This window comes from Camelus dromedarius, chromosome 5 (genome assembly GCF_036321535.1).
Source record: "Camelus dromedarius isolate mCamDro1 chromosome 5, mCamDro1.pat, whole genome shotgun sequence".
Classification (NCBI taxonomy): domain Eukaryota; kingdom Metazoa; phylum Chordata; class Mammalia; order Artiodactyla; family Camelidae; genus Camelus; species Camelus dromedarius.
The window spans coordinates 76698584-76706193 of NC_087440.1; the positions used below are offsets into that span (position 1 = coordinate 76698584).

The following is a 7610-nucleotide window of genomic DNA, read 5'->3' on the forward strand; positions in this document are numbered from 1 at the left end:
GAAAATATCTTCATTTATACCATATATAGAAATGGAATATATGAATGGAATATGTAAATGGAATCTAATGCAATCTTATGAATTATTTGCTATTCAATAGATGCATGCTAAACCTGATTAATTGGATTCATTGAAAAATATTACAAAAATAATTCACAGAGAAATGTGTACTGTGGATATTTTACTAGAAAAGAATAGTGTAAAATTAGTAGTAAAGCATTCCATTCTTTCTGAAGCTTTGTTTAGATGTACGCCTACTGTTAAATAAGTCTAATGTAGCAGTTATACAATTTTCATTTTTATCTTTTACTTAAGAATTTTGTGTATTAGCATAGTATCTTCATTACTTTTTTTTTTCTGTCAGCAATATTTCACTAAGCTATGCTACAATTTATGCATTGTTAGGGTTTATACTATTCTCATTTTTTAGAAAATAATAAATGCCCTAGTTTCCCTTATAATAAATTCTCATGAGTTGTAGTCTTTTGTCCAAGGTAATTAATTTTATTATATTTATTTATACTTATAGTATTCCCAGAAGCTTGTAGAAATAAACACTGGCTTTAACTGTTTGTGAATGTAAAAATATTATGCTACAGTCTTGCAGAATTTTATATCATTACCTTTTATTTGTTCCTGTTTTTTTCTCTTTAAGCAAATTCACAGGAAAACTAGATAATTCATTCCTCTCTACTGACTTTTGTCTACATAGTTGCTATTGAGAAGTCAGCTGTTGGTTAAATTTGTGTGCATCACCTGTGTGTGTGTGTGTGTGTGTGTGTTTTCTAGACGCTTCACACATAATTTATTTGTCATTAGTATTCTGTGGTTTAACTATGCTGTGCTTAGGTGTGGCTTTATCATCTTTATCCTTATTGGAATTACAATTAAGAATATTATTTTTACTGATTTGCTTAGGTGGCTAAGTCTGAGAATTAGTGTTGCTCAAAAATTCTGGAAATTTCTTTGTTAATAGTTCTTTAAATATTGTTTCTTTGTTGTTTTTATTTTTTGAACTCTGATTTCATGTACATTATTCTATTCTCTTGAGCATTCATGCCTCTTCAGCTCCTATCCTACTTTGATCTTATGTCCTGAAATCTGTCACATTCTTTACATCTAAATCCAATTTCATTAATCTTTTTACTATAATTAATAATGTTTCTGTTTTCTAATCTGCTGCTTATGTATCTTTTGATAATTTTGATGATTGCATATACATATAAGTGTATGTGCATGTGTGTGTACATATATTTATATTTCCACTTTAAGACTTTATAATCAAATTTCTTTTCTTTTTTATTTTAAAATCTACATATTTTATTTTATATTTAGATATTCACACCTTTCTTATTTTTGTAAATACATTCATCTTATTACTTTATATCCATGTTTGAAAATTAAAATAGAAGCATTTTAAAATCAAATTCTGTATCAATTTTATTTTATTGGCTGTAAATCATGTTGCTTCATTTCCTTAGCTGATTTGTGACTTTTGACAATGAAGTCATATTCTGTAGAGACTCCGCGGAAATATGGTGAGCATAGGTTAAAGTTGAGTTACTCTGGACAAGACTATCATTTGACTGTCTGGAGGCACTACAAATACAGGATTCTTTTAAATTAAATTATTTGGTTAAAATTTTTCAAACAAAGCAGGTTGCTTAAATTTAGTTTACAAATCTACATGAGAGACAGATTGTTAAAAAAGAGAGAGAAGAGACTTTAAAAAACTATCTTTTACTTTTAGACAAAGTCACATATATTGCTAAATATATGTTTTTATATTCCATAATAATATTTGAAATGGAGAATGTTATGCTTTGAGAAATTTGATTGTTTTCTAGAAAAGTGAGTTTATTATAATATCACATAATATTTTCCAGTAATAATGCATCAGAGGTGATTGTTCAGAACCTACAGGGAATAGTTGAATAACAAAAGGAGGGCTGGAGAGATATGGTTAACCAAGAATAGATGCAGTGTAATAGTGAGAGGCATAGCTCAGTTATCACCATGCTTTCCTTGACCTTGTATATTATAGGCATGGTATTGGTATATTTCCAAATTTTATGGAGGTTCTAGAATTCTGGATTTTGAAATATTAGGAGCACATTACAAATAAATAACAGCATTTTATAAGCAAAAATGGTGGTGTAAAGACCTCTGAAAATTTAACCCTCCTTTAAAACAATGATTATGGTTTCAACATACAACTTTTTGGGGAACAGAGGTCAATCCATAAAAGATGTCATAGAGCCTTTAAGAAGCTTTGACGTGTTCCTGGGAATCTAGAATGCCATGCACATTTGTGGACCTGTGTAGATGCCCAGGAAAGACCTGGGAAGGCCCTAATGTCTCACTTACAAGTGATCGTGAAACTCTGCACAAGCAGGGATTAAAGGCCAGGGAAGAGTGCTAAAAGGCCTTTCTGAGTGTTGAAAGCATGCTATGACATGTATGCAGACACCTCATCAAAGATGGAGAGATTTACTGATTTCAGGAATTTAAAGAAAGTTTTCTCTAACCACTAAGCTAACCAAGCAGACACCTCAGTGGCCACACATGACAAGGAATACCTACTTTAAATAATTAGTCCTGAGAAGTTAGTAAAAACAACAACTACAATAAGCAGTGACAAAAGCAAACCCTAGGGATGGGGAAGAAAAAATAGAAACTGTCTCTGAGGAGGTCATGTTGAAATTACCAGACAAAGAGTTTAATCAACTATTTTAAATAAGTTTAAAGAGCTAAAGGGAAACATGTCTGAAAAACTAAAAGAAAGTATCAAAAATTTAATAATTAAAATGAAAAATTCACTACAGTGATCAATAGTACATTTGAGTGCGCAGAAGAAAGAAGTAGACTAGAAGACATGACAGAGAATATCAAAATCAAACTGTGTTTCTTTGTAAAGATCAACAAATTCGGCCAACTGTATCTAGACTGATCAAGAAAAAAATCAGAAAATATTCAAATGGTTAAAATTAAAAAATGCAAGAGGGGCTATTACTACATGTAATACAAATTTAAAAAAAAATTAGGTGAGAACTATGAACAATTATATGCCAACAAATTAGCTTTATTAGAATGGACAAATACCTAGAAAGACACAAACCAGCACACTGACTCAAGAAAAAAATAGAAATCTGAGTAGATTCATAACAAGTAAAGATATTACAATTAGTGATTTATGAAAACAAAAACAAAATTTTCCACAAAAAAGGCTCTGGAAGAGATAACTTTATTTGTGAATTCTGTTAGACATTTAAAGAAGAACTTACATCAATTTGTCACAGACTATTGAAAAATAGAAAAGGAGACAATAATTCTTTAGTCATCCTAAGAGGCTAGTATTAACCATGATACCAAAACATGGCAGACATTAGGATAAAAGAAGCTACAGAACAAAGTCACTTATGAGTATAGATGCAAAACTTTTTGACAAAAAAAACTAGGAAATTGAATCCAGCTCCATATTAAAAGGATTATAGACTGTGCCTAAATGGGATTTATTCCAGAAATATAAGTTGGTACAATGTATCATTAAAGTTAAAATAAAGAATAAAAAACAATAACTGAAGACACTTGACCATCTCAATAAATGCAGAAAACTCATTTGACAAAACCAACATCCTTTTATCATAAAAACACTCAGCAAAGTAAGAACAGAAGTTAAATTCTGCTACGTGACAAAGGGCATCAGTGATAAACCCACAGCTAACATTATACTTAATGAGGAAAGACTGAAAACTTTCTCCCTAAGATCAAAAATAACACAAGGATGTACACTCTTGTTATTTTTATTCAGCATTGTATTGGTGATTCTAGCCAAGGCAATTAGGGAGGAAAACAAAATAAAAGGCATCCAGATGGGAAAGGAAGTAGTAAATTATCTCTTTTCACAGGTGTTATAGAGAAAATCCTGAGGAACACATAAACACACACACACACACACACACACACACACACACAGCTGATAAATGAGTACGGCTAGATTCCAGGCTATGAGATCAATATATTCAAAGACACATGGCATTTTTATACATTCATAATGAACAAAGTGGAATTAAGAAAACAACTTTAATTGAAATATCACCAAAGATAGAGTGCTTAGGAATAAATTTATCCAAAGTGCAAGATGCATGCAATAAAATATACAGAAAATTGTTAAAATAAATTAAAGAGCATCTAAATAAATAAAGACATCTGTGTTCACTGAAGACAATTCAGTTAAGATGGAAATAATCTCCATATTGATGTATAGATTCAACATAATCCCCATCAAAATGCCAATGGCTTTTATAAAAAATAGACAAATTTATTCTAAAATTCATTTGGATTAGTAAGTTTCCCAGAATAGCCAAAACAATCTTGAAAAAGAAGAACAACTACAGAGGACTCAAAATACTCTATTTCAAAATTTACCACAAAGCCTTAGTAATTAAGACATATGGTGTTGGCATAAGTATGGGCACACAGAACAATAGAGTTGAATTGGGAATCTAGAAATAAACACGTATTTATCAACATTTTATTTTAGAAAAGAGTGCCAAGAACATTCAAGGGAGAAAGGAAAGTCTTCAACAAATGGTGCTAAAATTATTAGAAATACTTATGTAAAAGAATAAATTTGGATCCCTATTTCATGCAGTATGTACAAATTAACTCAAAATGAAATAGTTAAAAATAGCATAATATGCATCAAAGAAAATATAGGTGTAAATCTTGGTAACTTTGGAATAGTCAATGGTTTCTTAGATGCGACACTCAAAGTACAAGCAAAAATAGAAAAACTAGATAAATTGACTTCATCAAAGTGCCAAACTTTTATGTATCAAAGGACACTATCTGGAAAGTGAAATGACAAACTACAGGACATGAAAATGTATATAAAAATTATATATCTGATAAACATTTGGTATCTGGGATGCATAAGAATTGTTAGAATTCAACTGTGAAAAGACAAAATGACTTCATTTAAAAATGGACAAAAAGTATTTGAATAGACATGTCTCCAAAAATATATGTGGGTGGTCCACTGGCACATAAAGAGCTTCTTGAAATCATTAACCACTAAGGAAACTCAAATCAAAATCACAACAAGGTAACACTTCAAATCTACTAAGATAACTATGATCAGTAAACAGAAGGTAAACATTGTTGGTAAGTATGGAGAAATTGGAACCCTTATATATTGCTGGTAGAAATATAAAATCGTGCAACCTTTGTTAAAAACAATTAGTAACTACTAATTGGTTAATCACAGAGTTACTACACAGATGTCATTCTCTCAATCACCACAAATAGAGCACCATGGTAGATCTTACTGGGAGTAAATCAGTCAAAAACATGAATATTGTCTTCCAACTAAGTGTAACACAGTTTGTAAAAGAAACTATCTACATAGCAAGGTAATATAATCTGGCTTTACTAACGCTATAATCCAAGCATAGCATTGTAGAAGTGTGTCTTTCAGTGTTACAGGGGATTACAGTTCTTGGGAGGACTGTTAAGTATCTCACTTCATTGAAATTGTTTCTGAGCTACTATTTTTTTTTTTTCAAATTGGATCAACCATATGAATTGTATAAACATAGTCTATCTCATTAAGTACATCAATATTGCATTACATAGTTCTATTATTCATTTGGAAGAGGAGGCACTTAAGACACAGAAATGCCAAGAAACAATTCCAGTTTGTCAGATCTGATAACAGTGAAACCATGATTTTAACTTGATTGCATAGGATTCCAAAGTTTCTGGTAATCTTACTGTGCTCCATGTTCTAAAATAATATTGAGATGATTCTTGAAATAATTGGGTGATAATCATTTTAATTTATATTTCCTCTTAAAAATATTGTGTTGGGATTTATGGAAACTCAGTTATATCCTCAAATTCTGGGTGCCTCCAATTTTTTTTATCTATTTTTAAATTAGAAAGTAAATAAATGCCTTTTCTAGACTCATTTTGAAGATTTCATAAGATAAGTGAACTCTTAGTGAAGCACAAAGAACACTGATGTGGGTTTTTTTTGTCTTGACCATCAAGAATACCACAGACTGAAAACCCTCAGACTAAAAAGATCAACCAGTAAATTTTAGGCCGTCAGCATCCTGTAAGATAAAATCCATCTCTGTATGAATTGTTATCACATAGTCTTTGTTATATACTTGAAGTAATATCACTTTTAAAAAATGTTATGCCAACTTGTGATTGAGCAATGACTGCACAAAGCCAGCTTAGTCACTGGCTATTTTTGGTCCCTGAAATGACCTTTCTGATCTTTAGAGCAGAACTCTTGCCTGGAGCTGTCTTTAATAATATATTAAGTAACAATGTATGAACATAGCAGAAGCACATTAGTATTTTTTTCAATAGGTGGCTTTTCTTGCATCTTTAAAATATCACAAGTAAGTCTAGAATTCTCCAGCATCTTGCTGTTTCTATAGCTGGACAACTTGGATCTTATTCATAAGCCTGCTGAACTGTTCCTTTTTCAAAAATGTATGTATCATCCAAAAATTTTCTGATCTTGCTTTTAACAGTTGGGGTTTGCTGAATCAAAACAGCTAAATTTGATACAATTTCAGTGTTGTTTCCTTCAAGAATGAACTCATCTTAAAAACAAACAAACAAACAAATAAAACCCAAGAATTAACTCATCTCTTTGGTCTTGAGATACTGAACAGGCAACTCCTGGCTTCATCCAAACACTGAAGATGTGATTTTGCCCAAGAAATTCTGGATTTCAACAAAAAAACCTATTCTTCTGAAGAATGAAATTGGTGGGGAAGTAGGCAGACACAGACCTCATCTTATAACAGATTGACACCCTGGATCACGTCCTGTATGTGACTAGAGGTAGTGCAGACAGAAGCCATTTCCTTTCTGTTTCCCCACCGGTTGTAATCCACAGCCACCTCTTTTTCTTTCCAAGGAGACTGTGATTGAAACCCTTCCACAGGGTGCCTCTGGAGCCCTTCACAGTAACTGTCCCTTCAGAGTCATCATGACATTATCTGGAACGTGGACAATCTTAATGCTAAGAACAGTCTTCAGCTGTTGTGGCAGTAAATGTGGTAAAGAATCTTTTGCTATTTTTTAACTGCCTTGAATTCCATATACTTATGTACCTACACTCATGTCCTTGTCAAAGAGATATAATTTACTTAAATGCAGAATTTCTTGTTATTTTGCTGTGTGTCCTCTCATGTAGAATATATTTTGTTACCTAATTTTCAAGTGGCAGTATCTCAATAGCTAATATTTTCAAACTCTCTTAATCTTAGACTTGTAAGAGTTTCTTAAGCTGTTATAAATAGAAATATATATATAAAATATATATATAAAATCTGAAATTTAAATCTAAAGCAATCATAGCCCTGTGGGTAGAGACATGGTTAAAAATGGATGGCATGGAAAGTAAATTAAGTAGCATCATGGACTTGTTCAAATTTAACAGAAGCTATGTTCAAGAAGGATCTTTTGTTTTTCTTAAGTCGCTCAATACACTAGGTGTTCTTCACTAAAATCTCAGTTAGATGTACACACTGAGTATTGTGGGGCTGCCCAGATAAAATGTGTGTAGGCTGATCAATGAGCAA

The 7610-nt window shown here is 31.6% G+C and overlaps 1 pseudogene; it reads right to left on the bottom strand.

Annotated features, from left to right (window-relative positions):
• Positions 1-6471: 6471 nt before the first annotated feature.
• Positions 6472-7149, bottom strand: LOC105093112 (large ribosomal subunit protein uL6-like; annotated as a pseudogene).
• Positions 7150-7610: the final 461 nt, after the last annotated feature.